The sequence below is a fragment of the Arachis stenosperma genome, chromosome 1 (genome assembly GCF_014773155.1).
Source record: "Arachis stenosperma cultivar V10309 chromosome 1, arast.V10309.gnm1.PFL2, whole genome shotgun sequence".
NCBI classification, from domain to species: Eukaryota; Viridiplantae; Streptophyta; class Magnoliopsida; order Fabales; family Fabaceae; genus Arachis; species Arachis stenosperma.
The window spans coordinates 133,875,473-133,891,446 of NC_080377.1; the positions used below are offsets into that span (position 1 = coordinate 133,875,473).

The 15,974-nt window shown below is 40.9% G+C and overlaps 1 non-coding gene and 1 pseudogene across 1 annotated transcript; one reads left to right on the forward strand and one right to left on the reverse strand.

Annotated features, from left to right (window-relative positions):
* LOC130935304 (uncharacterized) overlaps positions 1-15,974 on the reverse strand; it is a 41,367-nt pseudogene that overhangs the window by 16,405 nt on the left and 8,988 nt on the right.
* On the forward strand, positions 870-977 carry LOC130952543 (small nucleolar RNA R71). Its single transcript, XR_009074727.1, has one exon. It is a non-coding gene; the product is annotated as a small nucleolar RNA R71 (small nucleolar RNA).

A 15,974-nucleotide genomic window follows, 5' to 3' on the forward strand; every position in this document is an offset into this window, starting at 1 on the left:
TCATTTTGAGCCTCAGATTCCCATTGGAACTCAGAGGAGATTGGTACACGCCCACTGAGGTCTTCCTCAGTGGCGTCCTCCTCCTCTCTTTCCTCTCCACATTCGGCCATGGTTATGGCTTTGCACTCTCCTTTTGGATTTTCTTCTGTATTACTTGGGAGAGTACTAGGAGGGAGTTCAGTAATTTTCTTGCTCAGCTGACCCACTTGTCCTTCCAAATTTCTGATGGAGGACCTTGTTTCATTCATGAAACTTTGAGTGGTCTTTATTAGATCAGAGACCATTGTTGCTAAGTCAGAAGTATTCTGCTTAGAACTCTCTGTCTGTTGCTGAGAAGATGATGGAAAAGGCTTGCCATTGCTAAACCTGTTTCTTCCACCATTATTATTATTGAAACCTTGTTGAGGTCTCTCTTGATTCTTCCATGAGAAATTTGGGTGATTTCTCCATGAAGAATTATAGGTGTTCCCATAGAGTTCTCCTAGGTAATTCACCTCTTCCATTGAAGGGTTCTCAGGATCATAAGCTTCTTCCTCAGATGAAGCATCCTTAGTACTGCTTGGTGCATTTTGCATTCCAGATAGACTTTGAGAAATCAAATTGACTTGCTGAGTCAATATCTTATTCTGAGCCAGTATGGCATTCAGAGTATCAATCTCAAGAACTCCTTTCTTCTGATTACTCCCGTTGTTCACAGGATTTCTTTCAGAAGTATACATGAATTGGTTATTTGCAACCATTTCAATTAGCTCTTGAGCCTCTGCAGGCGTCTTCTTCAGATGAAGAGATCCTCCAGCAGAGCTATCCAAAGACATCTTGGATAGTTCAGAGAGACCATCATAGAAAATACCTATGATGCTCCATTCAGAAAGCATGTCTGAGGGACATCTTCTGATTAATTGTTTGTATCTTTCCCAAGCTTCATAGAGGGATTCTCCATCCTTCTGTCTGAAGGTTTGGACTTCCACTCTAAGCTTACTCCATCTTTGTGGTGGAAAGAACCTTGCCAAGAAGGCATTGACTAGCTTTTCCCAAGAGTTCAGGCTTTCTTTGGGTTGAGAATCCAACCATATTCTAGCTCTGTCTCTTACAGCAAAAGGGAATAGCATCAGTCTATAGACCTCAGGGTTAACCCCATTAGTCTTGACTGTGTCACAGATTTGCAAGAATTCAGCTAAAAACTGATGAGGATCTTCCATTGGAAGTCCGTGGAACTTGCAATTCTGTTGCATTAGAGAAACTAATTGAGGCTTAAGCTCAAAGTTGTTTGCTCCAATGGCAGGGATAGAGATGCTTCTCCCATAGAAATCAGGAGTAGGTGCAGTGAAGTCACCCAGCACCTTCCTTGCATTGTTGGCATTGTTGTTGTTTTCGGCTGCCATGGGTTCTTCTTCTTTGAAGAATTCGGTCAGGTCCTCAATAGAGAGTTGTGCCTTAGCTTCTCTTAGCTTTCGCTTCAAGGTCCTTTCAGGTTCAGGGTCAGCTTCAACAAGAATGCCTTTGTCTCTGCTCCTGCTCATATGATAGAGAAGAGAAAAAGAAAATGTGGAATCCTCTATGTCACAGTATAGAGATTCCTTGAAGTGTCAGAGGAACAAAGAAATAGAAAGAAGAAGGAGAAGAAGAATTCGAACTTTAATTAGATAAGGTTCGAATTGTGCATTTAGAAGGAGTGGTACTCCATAAATAGTAGGATGTGAGAAGGAGGGAAGAGAATTTTCGAAAATTCATTTAAAAGATTTTGAAAACATTTTGAAAATTTGATTGATAATTTTCGAAAATTAAAAGTGAAAAAGAAATCAAGTGATTTTGAAAAAGATTTTGAAATTAGAAATTAAAAAGATTTGATTGAAAACTATTTTGAAAAAGATGAGGTTAAAAAGATTTGATTGAAAAGTTATGGTTTTAAAAAGATGTGATTGAGAAGTTATGATTTGAAAACAATTTGAAAAGATATGATTGAAAACAATTTGAAAAGATATGATTTTAAAAATTAATGACTTGCCTAACAAGAAAAGATATGATTCAAACATAAAACCTTCCTCAACAGAAAAGGCAAAAAATGTTCAATCAAATCATTGATTGTTAGTAAGTATCTTTGAAAAAGGAAAGAAATTGATTTTGAAAACATTTGATTGAAAAGATATGATTTGAAAAAGATTTGATTTTGAAAAACTTTGAAAACTTGAAAAAAATTGATTTTGAAAACAAAATCTTCCCCCTAGCACCATCCTGGCGTTAAACGCCCAGAATGGTATACATTCTGGCGTTTAACGCCCAAAATGCACCCTTTTTGGGCGTTAAACGCCCAACCAGGTGCCCTGGCTGGCGTTTAAACGCCAGTCTGCCTTCTTCACTGGGCATTTTTGAATGCTCAGCTTTTTCTGTATAATTCCTCTGCAGTATGTTCTGAATCTTCAATTCTTTGTATCATTGACTTGAAATAACACAAATTAAAAATATTTTTGGATTTTTAATAATCAAAATGCAACAGGATTCAAATAACAATGCATGCAAGACACCAAACTTAGCAGTTTGTGTACTACTGACACTATATGAGACACAGAAACACTCAAGCCAAAAGAATTCAAAGATCAAAACAAAGAACTATATGCATGAATTCGAAAAATATAACAAAAACATGCATTTGACACCAAACTTAAGATGAGACACTAGACTAAAGCAAGAAACATCAAATATTTTTGGTTTTTTTGAAGAAGATTTGGGATTAATTTGAAATAGATTTGAAGAATGGTTTTGATTTGTGAAGATTTGAAAGTGAATGATGAAGGGTTGAAGTGCATTTATGTAGAAGAGTATGGTTAAAAAGAGGAAAGTTTGAAAAAAATTGAGTTGAAAACAAAAATGTGGTCCCCCCACCTTTCTGGCGTTAAACGCCCAGAATGGCACCCATTCTGGCGTTTAACGCCCATTTGCTACCCTTTTTGGGCGTTTAACGCCCAGCCAAGTGCCCTGGCTGGCGTTAAACGCCAGAAATCCTTTGTCACTGTAAAAACGCCCAGGATGCTGCACACCTGGCGTTAAACGCCCAGAATGGTGCCCATTCTGGCGTTTAACGCCCAAAATGGCACCATTCCTGGCGTTAAACGCCCAGAATGGTACCCATTCTGGCGTTTAACGCCCAAAATGCCCCTTACTGGCGTTTTTTCGCCAGTAAGCTCATTTTCTCTGCTTTTTGAGCTGAATCCTTCTGTAACTCTGTGAATTCCTTCATTTTTGATACTTGCCTCTGTAAGAACTAATCATACAACCTTCTAATGACTGGGTTGCCTCCCAGCAAGCGCTTCTTTACTGTCTTTAGCTGGACTTTCACTGAGAATCACTCAAGTCTCAGTTTTGAGCATTCCTGCTCGAAATTTCCTTCAAGATAGTGCTTGATTCTCTGTCCATTAACAATGAACTTCTTGTCAGAATCAATATCCTGAAGCTCAACATATCCATATGGTGATACTCCTGTAATCACATACGGACCCCTCCACCGGGACTTGAGTTTTCCTGGAAACAGTTTGAGCCTGGAGTTGAAGAGCAGAACTTTTTGTCCTGGCTCAAAGACTCTGGTTGACAATCTCTTGTCATGCCACTTCTTTGCCTTTTCCTTATAAATTTTGCATTTTCAAAGGCATTGAGTCTGAACTCCTCTAGCTCATTTAGCTGGAGCAGTCTTTTCTCACCAGCTAACTGTGCATCCATGTTTAGGAATCTGGTTGCCCAGTAGGCTTTATGTTCCAGTTCCACAGGCAAATGACAGGCCTTCCCATACACCAGTTGGTATGGAGAGGTTCCTATAGGAGTCTTGAATGCTGTTCTGTATGCCCACAGAGCATCATCCAAGCTCTTTGCCCAATCCTTTCTTCGGGCCATTACAGTCCGTTCTAGGATTCTTTTTAGCTCTCTGTTAGAGACTTCAGCTTGCCCATTTGTCTGTGGATGATACGGAGTTGCCACTTTATGGCTGATTCCATATCTAACCATAGCAGAGTATAGCTGTTTATTGCAGAAATGAGTGCCCCCATCACTGATTAGCACTCTGGGGACGCCAAACCTGCTGAAAATGTTTTTCTGGAGAAATTTCAGCACGGTTTTGGTATCATTAGTGGGTGTAGCAATTGCTTCTACCCACTTAGATACATAGTCCACTGCCACCAGAATGTAAGTGTTTGAGTATGATGGTGGGAATGGTCCCATGAAATCAATTCCCCATACATCAAACAATTCTATCTCTAATATTCCTTGTTGAGGCATGGCATATCCGTGAGGCAGGTTACCAGCTCTTTGACAACTGTCACAGTTACGCACAAACTCTCGGGAATCTTTATAGAGAGTAGGCCAGTAGAAGCCGCACTGGAGAACTTTAGTGGCTGTTCGCTCACTTCCAAAATGTCCTCCATACTGTGATCCATGGCAGTGCCATAGGATCCTTCGTGCTTCTTCTCTGGGTATACACCTGCGGATCACTCCGTCAGCACATCTCTTAAAGAGATATGGTTCATCCCAAAGGTAGTACTTGGCATCTGAAATTAATTTCTTTCTTTGCACACTACTGTACTCCTTGGGTATGAACCTTACAGCTTTATAATTTGCAATGTCTGCAAACCATGGAGCTTCCTGGATGGCAAAGAGTTGCTCATCTGGGAAAGTCTCAGAGATCTCAGTAGAAGGGAGGGACGCCCCAGCTACTGGTTCTATCCGGGACAGATGATCAGCCACTTGGTTCTCTGTCCCTTTTCTGTCTCTTATTTCTATATCAAACTCTTGCAGAAGCAACACCCATCTTATAAGCCTGGGTTTTGAATCCTGCTTTGTGAGTAAGTATTTAAGAGCAGCATGGTCAGTGTACACAATCACCTTTGATCCCACTAAGTAGGATCTAAACTTGTCAATGGCATAGACCACTGCAAGTAACTCTTTTTCTGTGGTTGTGTAGTTCTTCTGTGCATCATTTAGAACACGGCTAGCATAATAAATGACATGCAGAAGTTTGTTATGCCTCTGTCCCAACACTGCACCAATGGCATGATCACTGGCATCACACATTAATTCAAATGGTAATGCCCAATCTGGTGCAGAGATGACTGGTGCTGTGACCAGCTTAGCTTTCAGGGTCTCAAATGCCTGCAAACACTGTGTGTCAAACACAAATGGCGTGTCAGCAGCTAGCAGGTTACTCAAAGGTTTAGCAATTTTCGAAAAATCCTTGATAAACCTTCTATAGAATCCTGCATGCCCAAGAAAGCTTCTGATTGCCTTAACATTGGCAGGTGGTGGTAATTTTTCAATTACCTCTACCTTTGCCTTATCCACCTCTATCCCCCTGCTTGAAATTTTGTGCCCAAGGACAATTCCTTCAGTCACCATAAAGTGACATTTCTCCCAGTTTAAAACCAGGTTAGTCTCTTGGCATCTTTTCAGGACAAGTGATAGGTGGTTAAGACAGGAGCTAAATGAGTCTCCATATACTGAAAAGTCATCCATGAAGACTTCCAGAAATTTCTCTACCATATCTGAGAAGATAGAGAGCATGCACCTTTGAAAGGTTGCAGGTGCATTGCACAGACCAAAAGGCATCCTCCTGTAGGCAAACACGCCAGAAGGGCAAGTAAATGCTGTCTTCTCTTGGTCCTGAGGATCTACTGCAATTTGGTTGTAGCCTGAATAGCCATCCAAAAAGCAGTAGTAGTCATGACCAGCTAGTCTTTCTAGCATTTGGTCTATGAATGGTAAAGGAAAATGATCCTTTCTGGTGGCTGTATTGAGCCTTCTGTAGTCAATACACATGCGCCACCCTGTGACTGTCCTTGTAGGAACCAGTTCATTTTTTTCATTATGAACCACTGTCATGCCTCCCTTTTTGGGAACAACTTGGACAGGGCTCACCCAGGGGCTATCAGAAATAGGATAAATAATCCCAGCCTCCAGTAATTTAGTGACCTCTTTCTGCACCACCTCCTTCATGGCAGGATTTAGCCTCCTCTGTGGTTGAACCACTGGTTTGGCATTATCCTCCAACAGGATCTTATGCATGCATCTAGCTGGGCTAATGCCCTTAAGATCACTTATGGACCACCCAAGAGCTGTCTTGTATGTCCTTAGCACTTTAATCAGTGCTTCCTCTTCCTGTGGATTTAAAGCAGAGCTTATAATCACTGGAAAAGTGTCACCCTCTCCTAGAAATGCATATTTCAGGGATGGTGGTAGTGGTTTGAGTTCAGGCTTGGGAGGTTTTTCCTCCTTCTGAGGAATTTTCGAAAATTCCTTTGCCTCCTCTGGCTCTTCCTGGTCAGTTTGAGTATCCTTGAAGATGTCCTCAAGCTCTGATTCTAGGCTTTCAGCCATATTGATCTCTTCTACCAGAGAGTCAATAATGTCAGCGTCCATGCAGTCCTCTGGTGTGTCTGGATGCTGCATAGCTTTTACAGCATTCAACTTGAACTCATCCTCATTGACTCTCAAGGTTACTTCCCCCTTTTGTACATCAATGAGAGTTCGTCCAGTTGCTAGGAAAGGTCTTCCTAGAATGAGAGTTGCACTTTTGTGCTCCTCCATTTCTAGCACCACAAAGTCAGTTGGAAAGGCAAATGGCCCAACCTTGACAATCATGTCCTCTATTATGCCTGATGGGTGTTTAATGTAGCCATCAGCAAGTTGGAGGCATATCCTGGTTGGTTTGACTTCTCCAATCAACCCAAGCTTTCTGATAGTGGATGCAGGTATTAGATTGATGCTTGCTCCAAGATCACATAAAGCTGTCTTGGTGCAAGTGCCTTCTAATGTGCATGGTATCAGAAAGCTTCCAGGATCTTGAAGCTTTTCTGGTAAGCTTTTTAGAATGACTGCACTGCATTCTTCAGTGAGAAACACTTTTTCAGTTTCTCTCCAGTCCTTCTTATGACTTAAGATTTCCTTCATGAACTTAGCATAAGAAGGTATTTGCTCAAGTGCCTCTGCAAAAGGAATCTTTATTTCAAGAGTCCTTAAATAATCTGCAAAGCGGGCAAATTGCTTATCCTGTTCCGCTTTGCGGAGTTTCTGAGGATAAGGCATCTTGGCTTGATATTCTTCAACCTTAGATGCTGCAGGTTTATTCCTTACAGAAGTGGTCGAAGAAGCCTTGTTAGAGGGATTACTGTCAGCACTCTCAGGTGTCTGATTTTCCCTTGGCGTTTGGACGCCAGGAATGGGTGGAAAATGGGCGTTTAACGCCAACTTTTCCCCCTTTTCTGGCATTTGAACGCCAGAACTGGGCAAGGAATGGGCGTTTAACGCCAGCTTTCCTTCCCTCTCTGGCGTTTGAACGCCAATATTCCTCTCTGGGCTCTTACTGTCCTCAGAGGGATTTTGAACAGTGGTTTGGTTGTCCTCTGTCAATTGTTCCTTGTTTGACTTTTTGCTCTTTTGAGCAGTGTTATTCAAGGTCTTTCCACTCCTCAATTGAACTGCTTGGCACTCCTCTGTTATCTGTTTAGATATTTGCTGTTTTGCTTGATTCAACTGTAGTTCTATGCTCTTATTAGCAACTTTAGTTTCATGGAGCATCTCTTTAAGTTCTGCTAACTGTTCTGTCATCAGGAGCAATTGTTGATTAAGCTCCATTATCTGTTCTTGAGGATTAGAGTCAGTGACTACTGTCATGACTTCCTCTTCTGGAGAGAACTCATTGCTAGAATATAAGTATTGGTTTCTAGCAACAGTGTCTATAAGCTCTTGAGCTTCTTCAATTGTCTTCCTCATGTGTATAGATCCACCAGCTGAGTGGTCTAAAGACATCTGAGCTTTTTCTGTAAGCCCATAGTAGAAAATGTCTAACTGGACCCACTCTGAAAACATTTCAGAGGGACATTTTCTTAGCATACCTCTATACCTCTCCCAGGCATTATAAAGGGATTCATGATCCTCTTGTTTAAAGCCTTGGATGTCCAGCCTTAGCTGTGTCATCCTCTTTGGAGGGTAAAAATGATTCAGGAATTTGTCTGACAACTGTTTCCATGTCTTTATGCTTGCTGTAGGTTGGTTATTTAACCACCTTTTAGCTTGATCTTTTACAGCAAATGGAAACAGTAATAGTCTGTAGACATCCTGATCTACCTCTTTATCATGTACTGTGTCAGCAATTTGTAAGAACTGTGCCAGAAACTCAGTAGGTTCTTCCTGTGGAAGACCGGAATACTGGCAATTTTGCTGCACTATGATAATGAGTTGAGGATTTAGCTCAAAGCTGCTTGCTTTGATGGGAGGTATACAGATGCTACTCCCATATGCAGCTGTAATGGGGTTAGCATAAGACCCCAGAGTCCTCTTGGACTGATTAATTCCACTTAAGTCCATAATGGACAAAAGGGAAATGAGAATGATTGCAAAGAGATAAATTTTGTTTATTTTTATATTTTTTTTTGAATAACCGAAAAAAATTAAAATAAAAGGAGATAAAAATAAAAAAAATTTCGAAAATAGAAAAGAAAATAAGATCAAAGCAAATTGAGAACTGAATCAATTAAGTAAGTAAAAAGATTTTGAAAACAGCAATTAAAAAGATATGATTGAAAAATTTTTATGAAAAAAGATCTGATTTTTAAAAAGAGGAAAGAGAAAAACACAAAAAGACACCAAACTTAAAATTTTAGAAAATCAAACACACAGTTTTCGAAAATTTTAAAGGAAAAACATAAAGAGGACACCAAACTTAGAATTTTTATGAATCAAAAAGGGACTAAGAACAAGAAAAATTCGAAAGTTAAAAGAAGAAAAACAAAAAGCATGCAATTGACACCAAACTTAGAATATGAAACTAGACTCAACTAAAAGACTCTAAACCAACAAAAACAAAACAGTCCTAATCTAAGCAACAAGATAAGCCGTCAGTTGTCCAAACTCGAACAATCCCCGGCAACGGCGCCAAAAACTTGGTGCACGAAATTGCAATAACACTTTTGCAATCCCGCACAACTAACCAGCAAGTGCACTGGGTCGTCCAAGTAATACCTTGCGTGAGCAAGGGTCGATCCCACGGAGATTGTCGGCTTGAAGCAAGCTATGGTTATCTTGTAAATCTTAGTCAGGATATCAGAAATTATCAGGATTGATTGTAAAAAGCAAAAGAACATGAAAAAGGTACTTGTTTTGCAGTAATGGAGAATAGGCTGAGGCTTTGGAGATGCTCCATCTTCCGAATCTCTGCTTTCCTACTGTCTTCTTCATCAAACACGCAAGTCTCCTTCCATGGCAAGCTCATGTAGGGTTTCACCATTGTCAATGGCTACCTCCCATCCTCGCAGTGAAAGCTAATGCACGCACTCTGTCACAGTGCTGCCAATCACCGGTTTGGTTCCCTCCCCTACCGGAATAGAATCCCTCTTTTGCGTCTGTCACTAACGCCCAGTAGGTTACAGGTTTGAAGCACGTCACAGTCATTCAATCATTGAATCCTACTCAGAATACCACAGACAAGGTTTAGACCTTCCGGATTCTCTTGAATGCTGCCATCAGGTCCTGCCTATACCACGAAGATTCCGATTAAAGAACCCAAGAGATAACTACTTAATCTAAGATAGAACAGAGGTGGTTGTCAGGCACGTGTTCATAGTTGAGAATGATGATGATTGTCACGGATCATCACATTCATCCGGATTAAGAACAAGTGTTATCTTAGAATCGAAGCAAGCATGATTGAATAAGAAACAGTAGTAATTGCATTAATCCATCAAGACACAGCAGAGCTCCTCACCCCCAACCATGGGGTTTAGAAGCTCATACTGTGGAAAGAAACGTGTACAAAATGTTATGGGGTCATAAGGTTACGGATACAATGTCAAAAGATCCTATAAGTAGTAAAAGCTAGTATCCTAAGGTTTACAGAATTGAGTAAATGACAGAAAAATCCACTTCCGGGCCCACTTGGTGTGTGCTTGGGTTGAGCAATGAAGGAATTTCGTGTAGAGACCTTTTCTGGAGTTAAACGCCAGCTTTCATGCCAGTTTGGGCGTTTAACTCCAAATTTTATGCCAGTTCCGGCGTTTAACGCTGGAATTTCTGTAGGTGACTTTGAGCGCCGGTTTGGGCCATCAAATCTTGGGCAAAGTATGGACTATTATATATTGCTGGAAAGCCCAGGATGTCTACTTTCCAATGCCGTTGAGAGCGCGCCAATTGGGCTTCTGTAGCTCCAGAAAATCCACTTCGAGTGCAGGGAGGTCAGAATCCAACAGCATCTGCAGTCCTTTTCAGTCTCTGGATCAGATTTTTGCTCAGGACCCTCAATTTCAGTCAGAAAATACCTGAAATCACAGAAAAACACACAAACTCATAGTAAAGTCCAGAAAAGTGAATTTTAATTAAAAACTAATAAAAATATACTAAAAACTAACTAAAAGATACCAAAAACATACTAAAAATAATGCCAAAAAGCATACAAATTATCCGCTCATCACAACACCAAACTTAAATTGTTGCTTGTCCCCAAGCAACTGAAAATCAAAATAGGATAAAAAAAGAATATACTATAGACTCCAAAACATCAAAGAAACATAGCTCCAATTAGATGAGCGGGACTAGTAGCTTTTTGCCTCCGAACAGTTTTGGCATCTCACTCTATCCCTTGAAGTTCAGAATGATTGGCATCTATAAGAACTCAGAACTCAGATAGTGTTATTGATTCTCCTAGTTAAGTATATTGATTCTTGAACATAGCTAGTGTATGAGTCTTGGCTGTGGCCCAAAGCACTCTGTCTTCCAGTATTACCACCGGATACATACATGCCACAGACACATAATTGGGTGAACCTTTTTAGATTGTGACTCAGCTTTGCTAAAGTCCCCAATTAGAGGTGTCCAGGGTTCTTAAGCACACTCTTTTGCCTTGGATCACAACTTTATTTCTTTCTTTTTCTTTTTTTTTTTTCGAAATTTTTTTTTTAGCATTTTTTTTTCACTGCTTTTTCTTGCTTCAAGAATCACTTTGATGATTTTTCAGATCCTCAATAACAGTTCTCTTTTTCTTCATTCTTTCAAGAGCCAACAAATTTAACATTCTTAAAACAACAAATTCAAAAGACATATGCACTGTTCAAGCATTCATTCAGAAAACAAAAAGTATTGTCACCACATCAAACTAATTCAACTAGTTTCAGAGATAAATTTCGAAATCCTGTACTTCTTGTTCTTTTGTGATTAAAGCATTTTTCTTTTAAGAGAGGTGATGGATTCATAGGACATTCATAGCTTTAAGGCATAAACTTTATTAATTTTATTAATTATGAACTAAGAACAAGACTCAAATATAGATATAAGATGAGACTAGAAATAGAAAAACAAGAACAAAAACGAAAAAAAAAAATAGGCTCCTAATGATAGAGGTGTTCACAGAGTTAGGACTCAACAACCTTGATTTTGAGAAGTGGATGCTCCCTCAGCTTGAGAGGAGAGCTTTTGGCGTTTCATCTCTTGAATTTCACGCCCCTGCTTCTCTTGTTCCTTCAGCAATTTGCAGAGCATGCAGTTCTGATTCTGCTGTTCTTCCTTTAGTTGCTCCATAGTCTCTTGCAACTTGTTAATGGATGCTTCTAGGTTGGACCAGTAGTCAATTCTTGGAAATTCAGGGAGGAATTCCTGCGCCCTCCTCTTGATGGAGTTGTCTTGCACTTGTCCTTCCATTGACTTCTTGGTGATTGGGTGTTCAATGGGTATGAACTCATCTACTCCCATCTTCACCCCAGCCTCTTTACAGAGCAAGGAAATCAAGCTTGGATAAGCCAATTTGGCTTCAGTGGAATTCTTATTTGCAATTGTGTAAATCTCACAAGCAATCACATGATGGACCTCTACCTCTTTTCCAAGCATAATGCAATGAATCATCACTGCTCTCTTGATGGTGACCTCAGAACGGTTGCTAGTGGGCAATATGGAACGCCCAATAAAGTCTAGCCAACCTCTTGCAATTGGTTTGAGGTCTCCCCTCTTGAGTTGGTTTGGGACACCCTTAGAATTGGTTATCCACTTAGTTCCAGGGAGGCATATGTCCTCTAGAACTTGATCCAACCCCTTATCTACTCTCACCATCCTCCTATTAAAGGAATCAGGATCATCTTGCAGTTGAGGCAACTTGAAGATTTCTCTTATTTTGTCCAGATGGAAGTATATAACTTTCCCTCTGACCATGGTTCTATAGGTATGGTAAGCAGTTCCAGTCATTCTCTGCTTATCTGTTAGCCACAGATTTGAGTAGAATTTCTGAACCATGTTCCTTCCAACCTTTGTTTTAGGATTGGTTAGAACTTCCCATCCTCTGTTTCGAATTTGCTCTTGGATCCCCGGATATTCATCTTCCTTCAGATCAAATTTAACTTCCGGGATCACTGACCTCAGACCCATTATTTTATGATAATGGTCTTCATGTTCTTTGGTTAAGAACTTCTCTTCATTCCAAAGATTCTTTGGATTATTCTCTTTCTTGCCTCTTAAATTGGTTTGTTTTCCCTTAGGAGCCATGATATTGATGAATCTTGGCTTAGTGATTACGGAAAAGCACACCAAACTTAGAGGTTTGCTTGTCCTCAAGCAAAATAAAAGAGAGAAGAGAGGGGGAGGAAGAGGAAATTCGAATGGTGTGGTGGAATGAGGGAGCCAAACGTGAATTTATAAGGTGGGGAGGGGAGTTTTCGAAAAAAGAGAGAGAGATTTGAAAAGATATGGACAGAAATTGAGAAAAGGGTGAGTTTTTGAAGAAGATTTGGGATTAATTTGAAATAGATTTGAAGAATGGTTTTGATTTGTGAAGATTTGAAAGTGAATGATGAAGGGTTGAAGTGCATTTATGTAGAAGAGTATGGTTAAAAAGAGGAAAGTTTGAAAAAAATTGAGTTGAAAACAAAAATGTGGTCCCCCCACCTTTCTGGCGTTAAACGCCCAGAATGGCACTCATTCTGGCGTTTAACGCCCATTTGCTACCCTTTTTGGGCGTTTAACGCCCAGCCAGGTGCCCTGGCTGGCGTTAAACGCCAGAAATCCTTTGTCACTGGGCGTTTTTACAAAACGCCCAGGATGCTGCACACCTGGCGTTAAACGCCCAGAATGGTGCCCATTCTGGCGTTTAACGCCCAAAATGGCACCATTCCTGGCGTTAAACGCCCAGAATGGTACCCATTCTGGTGTTTAACGCCCAAAATGCCCCTTACTGGCGTTTTTTCGCCAGTAAGCTCATTTTCTCTGCTTTTTGAGCTGAATCCTTCTGTAACTCTGTGAATTCCTTCATTTTTGATACTTGCCTCTGGAAGAACTAATCATACAACCTTCTAATGACTGGGTTGCCTCCCAGCAAGCGCTTCTTTACTGTCTTTAGCTGGACTTTCACTGAGAATCACTCAAGTCTCAGTTTTGAGCATTCCTGCTCGAAATTTCCTTCAAGATAGTGCTTGATTCTCTGTCCATTAACAATGAACTTCTTGTCAGAATCAATATCCTGAAGCTCAACATATCCATATGGTGATACTCCTGTAATCACATACGGACCCCTCCACCGGGACTTGAGTTTTCCTGGAAACAGTTTGAACCTGGAGTTGAAGAGCAGAACTTTTTGTCCTGGCTCAAAGACTCTGGTTGACAATCTCTTGTCATGCCACTTCTTTGCCTTTTCCTTATAAATTTTTGCATTTTCAAAGGCATTGAGTCTGAACTCCTCTAGCTCATTTAGCTGGAGCAGTCTTTTCTCACCAGCTAACTGTGCATCCATGTTTAGGAATCTGGTTGCCCAGTAGGCTTTATGTTCCAGTTCCACAGGCAAATGACAGGCCTTCCCATACACCAGTTGGTATGGAGAGGTTCCTATAGGAGTCTTGAATGCTGTTCTGTATGCCCACAGAGCATCATCCAAGCTCTTTGCCCAATCCTTTCTTCGGGCCATTACAGTCCGTTCTAGGATTCTTTTTAGCTCTCTGTTAGAGACTTCAGCTTGCCCATTTGTCTGTGGATGATACGGAGTTGCCACTTTATGGCTGATTCCATATCTAACCATAGCAGAGTATAGCTGTTTATTGCAGAAATGAGTGCCCCCATCACTGATTAGCACTCTGGGGACGCCAAACCTGCTGAAAATGTTTTTCTGGAGAAATTTCAGCACGGTTTTGGTATCATTAGTGGGTGTAGCAATTGCTTCTACCCACTTAGATACATAGTCCACTGCCACCAGAATGTAAGTGTTTGAGTATGATGGTGGGAATGGTCCCATGAAATCAATTCCCCATACATCAAACAATTCTATCTCTAATATTCCTTGTTGAGGCATGGCATATCCGTGAGGCAGGTTACCAGCTCTTTGGCAACTGTCACAGTTACGCACAAACTCTCGGGAATCTTTATAGAGAGTAGGCCAGTAGAAGCCGCACTGGAGAACTTTAGTGGCTGTTCGCTCACTTCCAAAATGTCCTCCATACTGTGATCCATGGCAGTGCCATAGGATCCTTCGTGCTTCTTCTCTGGGTATACACCTGCGGATCACTCCGTCAGCACATCTCTTAAAGAGATATGGTTCATCCCAAAGGTAGTACTTGGCATCTGAAATTAATTTCTTTCTTTGCACACTACTGTACTCCTTGGGTATGAACCTTACAGCTTTATAATTTGCAATGTCTGCAAACCATGGAGCTTCCTGGATGGCAAAGAGTTGCTCATCTGGGAAAGTCTCAGAGATCTCAGTAGAAGGGAGGGACGCCCCAGCTACTGGTTCTATCCGGGACAGATGATCAGCCACTTGGTTCTCTGTCCCTTTTCTGTCTCTTATTTCTATATCAAACTCTTGCAGAAGCAACACCCATCTTATAAGCCTGGGTTTTGAATCCTGCTTTGTGAGTAAGTATTTAAGAGCAGCATGGTCAGTGTACACAATCACCTTTGATCCCACTAAGTAGGATCTAAACTTGTCAATGGCATAGACCACTGCAAGTAACTCTTTTTCTGTGGTTGTGTAGTTCTTCTGTGCATCATTTAGAACACGGCTAGCATAATAAATGACATGCAGAAGTTTGTTATGCCTCTGTCCCAACACTGCACCAATGGCATGATCACTGGCATCACACATTAATTCAAATGGTAATGCCCAATCTGGTGCAGAGATGACTGGTGCTGTGACCAGCTTAGCTTTCAGGGTCTCAAATGCCTGCAAACACTGTGTGTCAAACACAAATGGCGTGTCAGCAGCTAGCAGGTTACTCAAAGGTTTAGCAATTTTCGAAAAATCCTTGATAAACCTTCTATAGAATCCTGCATGCCCAAGAAAGCTTCTGATTGCCTTAACATTGGCAGGTGGTGGTAATTTTTCAATTACCTCTACCTTTGCCTTATCCACCTCTATCCCCTGCTTGAAATTTTGTGCCCAAGGACAATTCCTTCAGTCACCATAAAGTGACATTTCTCCCAGTTTAAAACCAGGTTAGTCTCTTGGCATCTTTTCAGGACAAGTGATAGGTGGTTAAGACAGGAGCTAAATGAGTCTCCATATACTGAAAAGTCATCCATGAAGACTTCCAGAAATTTCTCTACCATATCTGAGAAGATAGAGAGCATGCACCTTTGAAAGGTTGCAGGTGCATTGCACAGACCAAAAGGCATCCTCTTGTAGGCAAACACGCCAGAAGGGCAAGTAAATGCTGTCTTCTCTTGGTCCTGAGGATCTACTGCAATTTGGTTGTAGCCTGAATAGCCATCCAAAAAGCAGTAGTAGTCATGACCAGCTAGTCTTTCTAGCATTTGGTCTATGAATGGTAAAGGAAAATGATCCTTTCTGGTGGCTGTATTGAGCCTTCTGTAGTCAATACACATGCGCCACCCTGTGACTGTCCTTGTAGGAACCAGTTCATTTTTTTCATTATGAACCACTGTCATGCCTCCCTTTTGGGAACAACTTGGACAGGGCTCACCCAGGGGCTATCAGAAATAGGATAAATAATCCCAGCCTCCAGTAATTTAGTGAC